Source organism: Hibiscus syriacus, unplaced genomic scaffold, assembly GCF_006381635.1.
Source record: "Hibiscus syriacus cultivar Baekdansim isolate YM2019G1 unplaced genomic scaffold, ASM638163v2 tig00111398_pilon, whole genome shotgun sequence".
In the NCBI taxonomy this organism is placed as follows: Eukaryota; Viridiplantae; Streptophyta; class Magnoliopsida; order Malvales; family Malvaceae; genus Hibiscus; species Hibiscus syriacus.
The window spans coordinates 1,319,812-1,334,725 of record NW_024063081.1 but is presented as its reverse complement, the minus strand read 5'-3'; the positions used below and the strand labels follow the sequence as shown (position 1 = coordinate 1,334,725).

The following is a 14,914-nucleotide window of genomic DNA, read 5'->3' as shown; positions in this document are numbered from 1 at the left end:
TTGATTACAAAGGAAAACTAAATAAAGTAAAAATCTATATTAATAAAGTTTTTTACTTTTGATTAAACTGTGTTTCCTACTTTTCCAATATTTATATATTAATTAATTTGTGACTCTCTAAATTCGAGTTAAACTCTAACACCCATTATGCTGTGTTGTGCTCAAGAAGCAAAGTCTAAACCGATCAGGGAACACCATTGCAGAGCTTAATGACCCTATTATGTTCTGTTGTGCTTATGAGAAACTTCTATTGAAGGGCCTGTGCTTGTCCCTTACTTTTTTATCAGCAGAATGATGATTACTTTCGTAACTAAAGATCTGATAGCCACCAAAACTGGAGACCTGACCCGAGCCGTTACCTGTCATCAATAAGAGCAACCAGCACAATTGACTGTTCAGGGATCTAGGGAACCTGAACGTCTGTTTCCAACATTTTCACTACCTGATCCATAGATGGCCAGCATTGTAACTCTGGATGAGAACAAAGAAGTGCTATCAAAACGTATTTCTCCAGAACTTTTGGTGGCCCTGACTCCGGCATGCCGTCTTCGATAACATCCAAAGCTTTATCATTCTTCACCAACGACCATGCCCAATCTGCCACTACAGAATGCCGGTTCTCATCACTCACAGTGAGCGCCTACTTTCCTCTCAACAGCTCAAGAAGCACTACACCAAAGCTATACACATCGCTCCCATCAGTCAAATGACCATACAAAGCGTACTCAGGGGCAACATATCCCATTGTTCCGGCTACCTTTGTAATACCCTAAAAATTTAGGCAATGACCAAAATGAAAATTTTGAAAGTTTGATGGTCAAAGTAGAAAATTGGGAAAAAGTTTAGGAAATTAAGTGATAAATTTCCTAAAAAGAATTTTATTTCATAAATAGATGGTTTACTCTTGAGAGTAAGGTTTTATAGAAATCATATGTTTGGATTTAGAATTTTAGTAAAGAAAAATTAAAAAGGGTTAAAGCCGATAAGGAATCGGTAATTTCAGATCGAATTGGAACTTTACAAAAATTTGAAGGATGTTATAAAATGGTTGGAAATATTATTTCAATATTTTTTATCAGAGAAATTTGGTTTGGAAATGTGTATCTTTTCAGATTTAACGAAACAGAGGAATTTAGTGACTAAAACATAATTTTTGAAAATTTATGGGCAATTTCGTGAGTCAAAGTCAAAATAATTCATCTTTGACTTTGAAAATGATAAGGATGAGTTGTCATGGTTTTATGGTGAATATGGAGATTCATTAATGGCAAAAATGGAATTTTCTATTGATTTGAATAAAAAATTCCATTATACTATATTAAGCCATGTGCTAGAATTATTTAATATTAGAGTATCAATGATGGGGGAGCATTTTCAGCTCATCTTCTTCTCCAAGATACCGTGGGTGTTCTTCATAGGTGAGAGAAAACTTCAACTCAATTTTCAAGTAATTTACTTAGGATTTTAAGTAAGTTGTAAAAAGGAAATTGTTATATGCAAAAAAGGCTATCTTTTGGTATCAATATTGTATGATAATCTTGTTGGTGTTCAAAGATCCCAAATCTAAAGGTTTGTGTTCATATAAGGGATCACGAAATTGATGATCGATCTTGATGTTTGTGAGGTAGTAGATTCATATTCAAGCATGTGTAATGATTAGAACATGTTTAATATTTCTAGAACTTGTTCTTTAAGTTTTGGCCATGGATTGTATGAGTGACAAAAATTATGGAAAAATTATATATGGGTTGGAAATGATTAAGGAAATATTTTACAAGTCTTAGAAAAATTGGGGACCATATCATAAATTTTGAAAAGTTGGGAGATCAATTCGTAAATTTTGGAAAATTGATGGGTTGTTGTGTAAGTGTTGTATAATTGATGTACTTTGCTGGAAGATGCTGTTTTGGAATTGTAATGAGTGTTAGAATGTGAAATATGATTATTTTGGAAGTTTGAAAAGATTAGTGATTTAAGTACAACAATTGTATAGTTGGTATACTTAAATGTAATTATGTTTTTGTAAAAGCATTTGAATTGGAATATATTTTAATGTTGGAATTATTGGTATTAAGAATCTAAGTGATAAAATGGTGGAGGACTATTTTGTGTAAATTGGAAAAGTTGGTTCCAATGTTAAAAATGAATTATTAAGTATTGAGTATTTTGATAGAAAATGAGTTTCAAGTATGATTATGGAATTTATTTTGGAAATGTATTTATGTTTGTACAATACTAACATATATATATGGATATGAATCTATATTTTGTACAGATCGTGATTTACTCGGTGTTCAAAACGATTCGAGTATAAAAGAAAAGAGTTATTGTGGACATTAGTGAGGCTCATATTTTGGAAAATTATAAAGTGTCAAGGTGAGTGCAATACATGAATGAAATTATACATGGATGTTTTATACATCATCAGGAAGACTTGTGATAAGTCGACTTTGTTTATATCAGCATGATAATATGTCTTATTTTTTATAAATTGACATGACATTGATATGTCACAGTATGAAATTATAATGCATTGATTATGGAAAATGTGATATTTTATCCTGAATGTTATTTTGGGTATGAACTGTGCCATTGTTAAATTACGATAATATACTTTGTCATGGATGGATCAAATAAAATTGACCATATGCCCAAATATGTTATTGAGGTTCAGTGATATTAATGGCATGCCATAGAGTCTAGCAGCTGCATATTAGGTAGCACTAGAGTGTCTAGAGAAGGCACATAGTGCAGGCCTCAAAGTGTCTAGTGAAGACACGGTACAAAACACTACAGTGTACTAGGTGGGTAAATCCCGACCTCAGCACTACGGTGCATTATTAGGTGAGCAAAACTCGATCTCAGCACTTCGGTGCAATATTTGACTTCTATACCGAGTTCCTCATACAGTTATACTATGGGCTATGATTTATGGTATATTGGTAAAATAAGCTTACGAGCTTATGGGATTAAATGGTAAGTATATTGGTAAAATAAGCTTACGAACTTATGGTAATAAATGGTAAGTATATTGGTAAAATAAGCTTACGAGCTTATGGGATTAAATGGTAAGTATATTGGTAAAATAAGCTTACGAACTTATGGTAATAAATGGTAAGTATATTGGTAAAATAAGCTTACGAGCTTATGGATTAAGGGTGCGTTTGGTTCACGAAATGTAAGATTACCAGTGGGAATAAAAGATTACCAGGGAATAGGATTACTGGAATGTTGTATTTTGTGTTTGGTTGGTTTAGCAGGAATGTAAGATTACCGTGTTTGGTTAAAGGAATAAAAGATTATTGGAATTTATATTTGACCAAATTGTCCTTATTATATATTTGTATAATATTACAAATTGTAAAATATTTATATATTTTCTTTAAAAAATTAAATTCATAATATTTATATAATTTTTTTTACAAAATTAAAAATATAAAAAAGGTTTAATGAAAGGGTAAAAAAAATTTAACCCCTGAACTTCATATAAAATTTTAATTATAGATTTTTTTTTGCAAATCTAAAATAATTTAAGGATAAATTTGTAATTTAACATTCGTAGAATTTTTATTATTCAATGACAGAAGAATGATATTTTTGAAAAAAAATAAAAATTTAAGGGCATTTTAGTCCAAAATGCTGATAATGTTACAATACCTAAGGGAATGGAGGTAATGACATTCCCGGTAATATACCCAAAAAAATCTACTATTGGTAATAAAATATTACCGGGAATGAGATTCTCGGCCAACCAAACATGGGAATGTGGGATTCCCATCCCATGGGAATCCCACAATTCTTGAACCAAACACCCCCTAAATGGTAAATATATTGGTAAAATAAGCTTACGAGCTTATGGTAATAAATGGTAAGTATATTGGTAAAATAAGCTTACGAGCTTATGGGATAAATGGTAAGATATTTTATCTTATTGTGATCATGGAAAAATATTGGATATGTTGGTAACATGATCTTATGACATTTTGAGTTTGACATTGAAATTCATGCATGAATTGTATTGCACTGTTTACTGTTTTAAATCGCCTCACTAAGCATATGCTTAGCGTGTGATGATTTTCACGTATAGGTAAAAAGCCAGTAGTGGAATAAAGAGTTCAAGCGACTTAAAGCATCGAGGCGTATATTTCAATATCAGTAAGACATCTTATGATGGAATTTGACTTAGATAGTGGCATGTAATTTGATAATGTTTAATTTATTTTGTTAAATTAATTTGGAAACAAATTGGTAAATTGATAGTGATGAAAGGTTAATTTTTATAAGTTTTATATGAAATTTTCGGAAGTTACTCTAGCAGCGAATAGTAATGAATAGTAACCATGTTTTAAGAAAATTTCTAGATTGCTTAAGGGGTACCGATTCTCCTGCTACAGCAACTGATTCCCTCATTGTTCATAAAAAAATCTTTTGAATTAAATTTGTTATAACGAAACATGATTTTTATGATATGATATTTTTATAAAATCATTTACCATTTTAAGAAAATAAATTTTAAATCACTTTTGAAATTGGAAATGGTTTAAGAAATTCGGATAACATCTATAATCTGTATAAGTATAATTATACGGGTTATGGGTGTTACAACCTTAGTCTCAAATGTGTCCTCCCTTCCTGTGTAAACTTGGCAAGTCCAAAATCTGCTACCTTGGCCTCAAATATGTCATCCAAAAGTATATTACATGCTTTGATTTCCCTATTAATGATTGCTGGTTGCGCCCCGTAATGCAAAGAAGCCAGTCCCCTCGCCGTCCCGAGGGCAATCTTTTGACGAATAGACCAGCTAAGTCTCACTTTAGTCAAATCAAAGAGATGATCATACAAGCTCCCGTTCTTCATTAAATCACACAATTTTCCTTTGATGACCCTTTAATGGCGTCGCAGCTGTACAATATCCTCTTAAAGCAACAAGATTGACATGCCGAACACTAGCAATAACTTCAACTTCATGCTTGAAATTGGCATCACTGGCGGTCGAACAGTTCTTGAACCTTTTCAAAGCAACCTCAGAGCCATCAGATAAGTAGCCTTTGTATACATTCCCATAACCTCCTCTTCCTATAATGTTATGTATAGAGAAATTCCCAGTAGCCTCCTTAATCTCATCGAATGTAAACTTGACCAAATCAGTACTTTCACCTATTGAATCCGATTCAGAACCGCTCTCAAGATTCCTAACCCTATCCCTCCTTTTCTTCCTTGAATCTCGATGTTTTCTAAAACCAAACAGACAGACACCAACTAAAACAGCTAAACCAACACCAACACCGATCAAAACACTCAGACTCACACCTTTGCTCTTATCCTTACCATTGTTGCTGTCAAGGAATCCAATTGAAAACAAACAAGAGGCTGTTTCAGTTGCTCCCCAGTAAATAGCAGCACCTGCTGCATAAATAGACGGGTAGGCCACGCAGCCAGACACGATCGAGATTGAACTGTCCCTCGAGTAGAAAGCTTGCAAATTGGCCAAGCTTCTAGTACATGAAGCACAAGCGGTACCATTCAACGACTGGTTACAATTTAAGGCAACGCTGATTAAGGTGGTGTTTGGGATCAAAGCTTCAAAGTCGGCGTTTGTGGTTAAGCTCATGCAGCCCTGGGAGATTCAAGCGGTTTGGAAACCGCAGGAGGAACGGATGTTGAAGTTTGGGAAGAGAGATTGTAAAGATTGCCAACAGGAGTTGGAGGTTTTTGAGGGAGGAAAGAATGATCCGGTACGTGTGAGGTAGTCGGAGAGCACGAGGCGGAGACCTGGCGGAGGAAGTGGCACCGGAAGGAGGTGAAGAGTAGGGGCATGTTTGGCAGGAAAAGGATGGGGAGGAGGATGGAGAAGGACAAGGGTCACGATAAGGTGCCGTTTTGAGCAAGCCCAAACGGGAGGTAAGTCAAGAGCAGGAAGAAGAAAAGGTACTTACAGGACATTCTGGCCGAACTGCCGAAGTTGTTTTGAAAAAAGGTTTAACTTTGATGCTTTAGTTGAGAGTTCTATGGAGATTGAAAAAGAGCAAATTTTTGGAACAAGACTTTGGTTTGGTTTTGTTTGTTTTATTTCCCCAAAGTCAGAATGTTGCAACATTATTTGTCTATTGAGGTGTTCAGTGGAAAGATTCATCAAGTTTACATTTCAAACTTCAAACCCCTGCTCCTTCCTTTTGTTTGCTGTCCAAGATGAATGGTATAATTTGGTTTTGGTCCTTCTATTATGAAGGTTTATTCTCTTTACTTTAGTATGACATAATTTGATTGTCTTACTTTTGTCGTGTTGATGAGTTCAAATTGTTAATTGTCTTCATTAAATTGCTTATGTGAAATTTTTAAATGAATATCAGAAAGCATAAAAGTTTTTCTTTTATATTTCCCAGGATCAAAATGCATCCTTGAGTATTTGATTAACATGTTTATTTCAAAAGATATATATAGATATATGTCAACACTTTAATGAGACTCATAGTTAAAGACGTTAATAATTTGGACTAAAACACAACAAAGTAAGACGATCAAGTTCTGTTAAACTAAAAAATATAGAATGTTTTTGAAACTTTTGCATAATATAGGGACTAAACTGAAATTACTCGATCCGATTTTACGTAGAAAAATAAAACGCACATGGGTTTGAATGTTGATATTTTGACTTTGACAATTATAGATGTCAATGTCGAAAGAAAAACAAATTTCAGTAAGTAATGTTGGAATTTATTTTAGTAGCCCTAGTTTTATTAAATAAAGATAAAATATTTAAAATTATAAAAAGAAAATCATAGAAATAAGAGTAAATAAGTTATATAAATTAGATATTCTCTTAAGGTTCTTAAAGCGTAAAAATTAATTTTAAGAATAAAATAATATAATACAAAGAGAATATTAAAAACCTAACTAAATAATTCAAACAATAAAAGATACAAACAATATTATTATCGTCTTTGAATGATAATATTATCAACATTAACTAAATAATACATATAACAATGATGCATGGTTGATAAATTAACATTATCACAACTCAATAATGACTAATTAGGGTGTAAATATCAAATCTAGCTCAATGATGTGTCATCCTAAATTAATATTACATTATTATTAATTTTTTAAACGGTATGTCAATAATTTTGTTAATTTTTAATGAATATGACTAAAATAAAACTAAAATATAACATTAAACATAATTTTGAGAAAAATAATAATTAATAACTAAAACGGAATAAAAACGATAATTGAAATATTAAATGTGTACTAATTGTTTTAATTTTATAGTTATTTAATATTATTGAATGAATATAAATAAACAATTAAAATTAAGAGTTGATGTATTTATATTATATATATTTTTTATCCGTTATATATATATATATATATATATATTGTTTAAACTAAAGAATCTTTATCAAAAGAGGGCACTAGCAACGCTTTCGTCCTATATGGTCAAAATAGATGAGATTAAAATGATTTTAGTGTTGTTTTAATAAAAACAATAAAAAGTATATATTATTTTGATAATTTTGTCTGATGATACCTTATTATTTTAACATTCATATACAGGGATGGGTTTACCATCCCAACTCAACCTGATCTTATAAGATTTTTTTTAAAATTTTGAAATTTAGGATGAGACATGACGAAATATATAATATATAATTTTAGAACGAGATGAGATCAAGTTTAAGATAAAAAATTATCAAGTTATATAATTATATATTATATAAATTATTAATTTATTATATATATAATATTTTATATTTTATATATTTTTATTTTCATATTGTTAAAATATATTCTTTAATTATTAAAAATATAGAAATTATTATAAAATATATTATTTTAACTATTTTAAAATATTAATATATTCTAATTAAATTTTATCAAGATTGAGGTTTTAATCTAAAAATCAAGGTGAGTTTAAGAACAAAAAAAAAGTTAAAATTTATTGGAACAAAACGGAATCAAGTATAAATAATATATTTTCTGATTAGAGTCGAAGTGCCCAAAAAATCAGCTTGTCCCGTGTCATGTACATAAGATGCATGGATTTAATTAATTTCAACAACTTTTGTTATTATAGAGAGACATTTTCTGCTCCATATAGGCGTTTTTGTACGGCCAAACATCCTCTGATGTTGTCTCCACATCCTCATCATGCTGAAAATGACGTTGTTTGTCCTTAAAAGCCAGCGTCACCTTGTAAGGATGTATTTTGGTTAATTTATTGAACAGTTTATCGGTTATTTGGTTCTATTAATTTTAATTTCTGATTTTTTAATATTAATTTTTAAAATTGGATAAACTACAAAATTGATTAGTTTTGTTTAATATTTGTTCATTTTTCCTCATTGTATTAAAAAAACTTAATATTAGTCACTTTCATTTCCATTTAATTAAAATATAATCATAATATAGTCATCAATAGTTAATTGTCATTAGATATTAACGAATTGTTAATTTGACACTGTAATATGTAAAATAAAATATATATTATTTTCCACGTGGATTAAGTTAAAAAATAATATAAAAGTGAAATACAAGGAACTAAACCAATCCTCTTAAATCGTGATTTCACCACTGATTTTAGGCTTTACCGTCTCCAAACTTTGTCTGAAAAAGGTACAAGGAGGATAAGAAGAAGTTGTAGGAGGCGGCGGAAAAGAAGATGAAGGAGGAGAAAAAGCGAGTAGAATATCTGGAAAATTAAGTTAAAAATGTTGTGGAATGTGAGTAAGCAGTTTCCAGAACTGCTGGAGGAGTTGTTCCCTAAGATGAACAACATAGGCGTGCTTTATCTGGGAAGGTGGGAGAGAACAGGCTCAGCCGAGCGACATCTGGAGGTGGAGAAGACAGATTTTTTAAAGAATGTGAATAAGTTGAGGTTTTTTAGTCTTGATGGAAATCTACGAGCACCCAAAATCTCTCTCTAAGCTTTACAACTCTTGAGGGATCTCAGTGCTTGTCACAATCTGGAGAAGCTTTCGAGAGAGGTTAGTTTACTCAAGAAGCTCACTTACGAGTGCTATTTGCTTCAAGACATTCCCAAAAACTTGTCTAAGCTTGAGAAGCTCCAAGTCCTTAAGGGTTTCGTGATTAGCAACTCATGCACTCTTAAAGATTTGACAAAAATGTAAAGGTTAAAGAAACTCAGCATCAACGTGAACAAGACTAGGGAGTCACAAGTTTGATTATTTTGCCGGCCAAAGCATCAAATGACTTCAAAACTCTGCTAAATCTAAGTTGTTTTTGTTGAAGGGTTTTTTTTAATTCCTTTTAAGATACTGTTAAAGTTCCTGAAATACAAAACGGCACGACGTGTCTTATTGCTTTCGGTCCCATGCCCCATGGTTCCCCTTTCCACCGCTCATCGGTGATATTTCTTTTCTGACGCGATGTCTCTATCCATAGATTCATCTATTTCTGCATTTCTCCATCATTCTGGTCCATGGAATCGACATGCAGATCTAGCTTTGTGTTTAATTTTTGCCATTCAGTCTTTGACTTAACCTTTGTTTTGTTCAGACCTTACTCTTACCCCTTCTGTCCTAGTTTGATGGGTGGGGCCCGTCTCTTTACTTTTGTCTTCTCAATGAAAATTATATATTTTTTTGTTTTATTTAATTATCACGCCAACTTAGCAATCCGTTAACCATTGATAATGTAGGTGATTACTCTTAATTAAATAAAATAAAATAATTATTAATTTTTTTGAATTAATTATTAGTATCTAATTTATTAACTGATTAATTCAAATCAAGTTTTGTAGATGCTTATTATAGTGGAGTGACTCTCTCCATTCAATTTATTTCATTCGTAAACATTAGAAGTTGAACCTTTGACCTTGTTTAAGGAATATAATATATCTTCCCACTAGAGCAACTGGTTATTAATTATCATATAACTATCGATATTTAATCTATTAATCGACTATTATACCCTTTCATTATCAAATTTTTAGATTCAATAGCATGAGTTTTTTCTAACTTTATTAAAATTTGGAATCTAAAGAATGAAATAATAAATTAATTACACGTGATAAGATTTAATTGTTCTGTTTAAATTTTTTTAATTTATAGTAATTTAATATAATCAAATAAATATAAATAGATTATTAAAATTAAAGGTAAATTAGACCACTTAACTATTTAACACTTTTATTTTAACTATCAATCGTTAACGACATTTAACATATTAGATGACATGATAGTTAAATATTTTAATATAATTACATATTTTATCCTTGTTATTTCTATATTCTCACAATTTAATATTATTTTAATAAAATAAAAAATTTAATCCTTAAATCAGACAATGTCATACCCCTAACCATTGAGCCAAGCCTGATTTTTGACGAAATAAAGACAATATTTAATATATATAATATATCTTAGTGTATAAATATAAACTCATAATATTTTTTATATCTTAACTTTTAAAAATATTTTTTTCTTAACTTATTAAATATATTTAATTTTAATTTTAATATGCATATAATATTTTTTTGAATTTTTAAGTTAATGCAAGAATGTTTTTAAATATTATAAGAATAAAATATAAATATTTGAGTTAAGAAAATAACAAAATATATATATTTTTTAATATTGTTAAATTAAGATAAAAATATTTATTTTTAAAATTTAAGATAAGACTAAAATATAAATTTTAAGTTAAATAAAAATAATATATATTTTTAATCTAAAATTAACATAAAATATATCTAATAAGTTAAGATAAAAATAAAACACATTTTTAAAATTTAAGATTATAAAATATTATGAGCTTGCATTTATACACTAAGATATAGTATATATATTACATGTTGTCTTTAATACAACAAATGATAGGATTGAAAAAATTGAAAGACTGATGATTAAAGTAAAAAGGCTAAATAGTTAAGTGGTCAATGATATAGTTTATCCTAAAATTAAAAGTTCATGAATTTGTATTGTACTTTGGGTAATCTATACCAATGACCACTTAACTATTTTGCTCTTTATTTTAACAATCGATCTTTCAATTTTGTCAACCAGATCACTCAACTATTTAATTGTTAACATTTAACGGTAGTTAAAAAAATTGGTATAATTACACATTTGGTCACTGTTACTTACATTTTTTATTAATTTGATTCTAATTTTAATAAATTAAAAACTTAACTCTCGAATAAGATGGTGTCATGTGTCACTAACGTCAGGTTTCACAACACGTGTCACTATTTGATTGGATGACCAAGTTTATTTTAATTTATTTTGTTTTAATAATTTTATTTTCCACCAATCAAAGGGTGACACATGTCATTATCTGGTGGAAAGAAAACAAACAGCAAGTACTTAAATCCATATGAAGTTAACCCTCATATTTTTATGTTGTTTGTTTTCTTTCTACCAGAGGGTGACACATAGCACCATCCGATTCGATGGTTAAATTTATTTTAATTTATTAAAATTAGGACCAAATTAATAGAATATGTAAATAACAGTGACCAAATGTGTAATTATATCAAGTTTTTGAACTGACACGTTCCTTTTAATATTAATGACCAGTGGCTTGATTGACAACAATTAAATACTTAGGTGGTCTTATTGAATAAATTAAAAGATTGATGGTTAAAGTAAAAGGACAAAATAATTAAGTGGTCCTTGATATAGTTTACCCTTACACTTTTTACACTTAAAATTTTATATTTATATATGAAAAACTTTTATTAAATAAATAAATAAAATTTTCCGGCGTTGAGACTTGAGAGGTTATGGCATGAGATTGCCTGGATCCGAAAAGTAAATTGCTTCTGTCGTACGCTACTTTTAATAAGCGAACATAATTGTACTATAACAGCTTCAGCCATGAACCGAACCTAAATCTGTACCTTACGAGTAGGTTCGGAAAACCGTTTGAGCCCGAACCTATCCCAATAAAGAAACAAACAAATAAAAACACTAGAGTAAAATAAATATACATTGTCGGAATCAGTCCTTTACAACAGTAAGGCTTAGGCCTCAAAGCTCTGCATGTCCTTGTAGAATCCATTATTTGTTGTTTCCATTTCATTTTTATCTGATAGTTAAGAACAGAGCCCTCCTCTTGTGTAAGTCGCTCTAAACCCAAACTCTGTGCTTCAATGGGAAGAAAGAGAGTGGTTTCTTCTTATGCTCTGTTTTTAGTTGCTCTGCTTCAGTGTAGATTCTTGGCTGTTGCGATTTTAGACCCACTCGATTTTTTAGCTTTACAATTGATTAGAAAGTCTCTCAATGATTTGCCGGGCTCTAATTTTCTTGCTTCCTGGGATTTTACCTCCGATCCTTGTAACTTCACCGGAGTTTACTGTGAGTCCGATAAGGTAGTAGCTCTTAATCTGGGTGATCAGCGTGCTGGTTTTCCCGGATTAACCGGAAGGATAGACCCCGCCATTGGTAAACTATCAGCACTTACCGAGTTTTCCATTGTTCCTGGTGGGGTCTTCGGGCGTTTGCCTCGTTTATTCTCGCAGTTGAAGAACCTTCGGATTCTTGCCATCACCCGGAATTTCATCTCCGGAAATATTCCGGCGAGTCTTGGTCGATTGAGAAGCCTTAAAACGCTTGATCTCAGCTACAATCGACTCACCGGAAGAATCCCTCGTTCCATCGGCACCCTACCGGAGTTAACCAACCTTATTTTCTGCCACAACAACCTCTCCGGTTCGGTCCCTCCGTTTCTCTCCCAAGCCCTAACCCGGCTGGACCTCAAACGCAATGCGCTCACCGGTTCGCTCCCCGACTCCTTCCCTCCTTCTCTCCAGTTATTCTCTCTCTCCTGGAACAAGCTGACGGGACCGGTGGACGGTGTTCTATCCCAGCTCGACCAGTTAAACTTCGTAGACTTGAGTTTTAACCGTTTTACTGGTTCAATTCCTGTCCCGTTGTTCTCATTTCCTATTATAAACCTTCACTTGCAAAGAAACTCGTTTGACGGTCTAGTCCAACTGTCTGATCAGGTGAGAATCTCGACCGTCGATCTGAGCCACAACATGCTTTCCGGTCAGATATCACCAATGTTCTCGACGGTGCAGAATCTTTACTAGAATCACAACCGGTTCACTGGTCAGGTCCCGGTCAGCTTGGTCGACCGTTTGTTATCCGCTAGCTTACAGACACTTTATTTGCAGCATAATTATTTGACCGGAATCGAGATTAATCCGACGGCGGAGATCCCTCGAAGCATTTCCCTGTGTATACAGTATAACTGTATGGTGCCGCCTGTACAGACGCCCTGTCCGTTGAAGGGGGAGACGGAGAAGACTAGGCCTACTGCCCTCTGCAACGAATGGAAAGGCTAGATCTGTAATTTTATATTGCATTGTAGGGGTACTTTGGGAAGAAATTTTTCATTCATTCATTTGTTTGTTTTTCTAGGTAGATGAAAAATTTTCAAAAACATTATGAATTGTAATTTGTATGTTATGTTATTTATTTGTAATGGTTATTTAGTGGTTTACTATGCTCTTGATTATCGTAAACTTGTCAACGTTAATTTAATGATTTCTCACAATATATATTTGAACTTATTATGATTACAAATATACAGATAAATGATCTGAATAATTAGAATTGGAATTGATGTTTACAAAATATTTCCAGATAAAACCAAAATAACCTATATTTTTAAAATAAAAATAAAAGTTACATTAAAGCTTGAAATAAATGATAAAAATATAGCAAAACTCAAATGGGCCTATAGGCCTAAACCAAGTTCTTGGCAAAGGTGCCTGCATGAGACTAATTTAATATAGCCATTTGTATAGTCATCACCAAAAAGCCAGATAACGAACATAGAATAGAAGCTCTAATTGCACAGATCAGCCTCACAGCCACGAGCTAAGCAACCAAACACCTGACAATTCTTTTAAGCCCATCTTTTAGATAATTGTTCATATATATAAAATTTTGAAATTATTCTATGTATTTAAATTTATATATTTTAAATATAAATGTTGAAAGTAAATTTCGTTTAAAAAATAAATTAATATTAATACAATTATAATGTTACTGGTTAAAGGATTTCTTGTTATCCTTAATATTTTGAATTTGAACACCGCATAGACAAAAGTATAAACATTCATTTTTAAAAGATTCAAAATCTTTAAACATATATTATATTTCATTCATCTCATATTTATAAAAATCCATTTGATAGAACGAATTTATAGATTTTTTTTAAAAAAATTAGGATTTTGCATGAGAGCAAAAACTTATCTTATTTAATTCTTGTATGATTATAATTTAATAAATGGAATTTAAAATTTTGATTTATACATAAATTAAGTTATCTTATGATTAAAGAAACAAAGAAATAATTATTGTTTATATAGATTATGGATTTGAGTCCTAACGTTTATAGAGGTGTGTGAATATTCATCGTAAATGGTTTAGAATATTTAAAATAAATATTACCTTAAAATCATATCGGTTTAATAAAAATATTATCATATTTATAATGATAAATGAGTTTTATTTAAAACACCGATATCATTAAACCTAAGAACGTCATTATAAACTTGAAAAAATAACGTCTAGATGATTTCTACCCAAACCATAGGTAAGTAACTTAACCAATCCAATGTTTATTTAAAAAAGAAAGAAGGTGGTTTAGAATTACTCAATCTATGCACTCTATAAGCATTATTATATTCTGAAACAAGTAATTTAAGCCAATCCCATGTTATTTAATTAGAATCTCCAAGTTTATTCTTTCAGATTCCCATCTAATAATTAAAGGTGAACAAAATTTAATTCAATTTAAAAATTTTAATTTTTAAAATTTTAAATTATTCGAGTTGAGTTAATGGAACCAACTCATATTTCAATTTCAGTTTTCGAGTTCAAATTTTTTAATTTGAAAAAAATAAAAATTTGAATTTAGTTGTTTTACACTTTAGTCT

The 14,914-nt window shown here is 30.8% G+C and overlaps 2 pseudogenes; one reads left to right on the top strand and one right to left on the bottom strand.

The window, feature by feature from the left end:
• Positions 1–234: 234 nt before the first annotated feature.
• On the bottom strand, positions 235–5,943 carry LOC120161093 (annotated as a pseudogene).
• Positions 5,944–12,086: 6,143 nt separating this feature from the next.
• LOC120161242 lies at positions 12,087–13,336 on the top strand (annotated as a pseudogene).
• Positions 13,337–14,914: the final 1,578 nt, after the last annotated feature.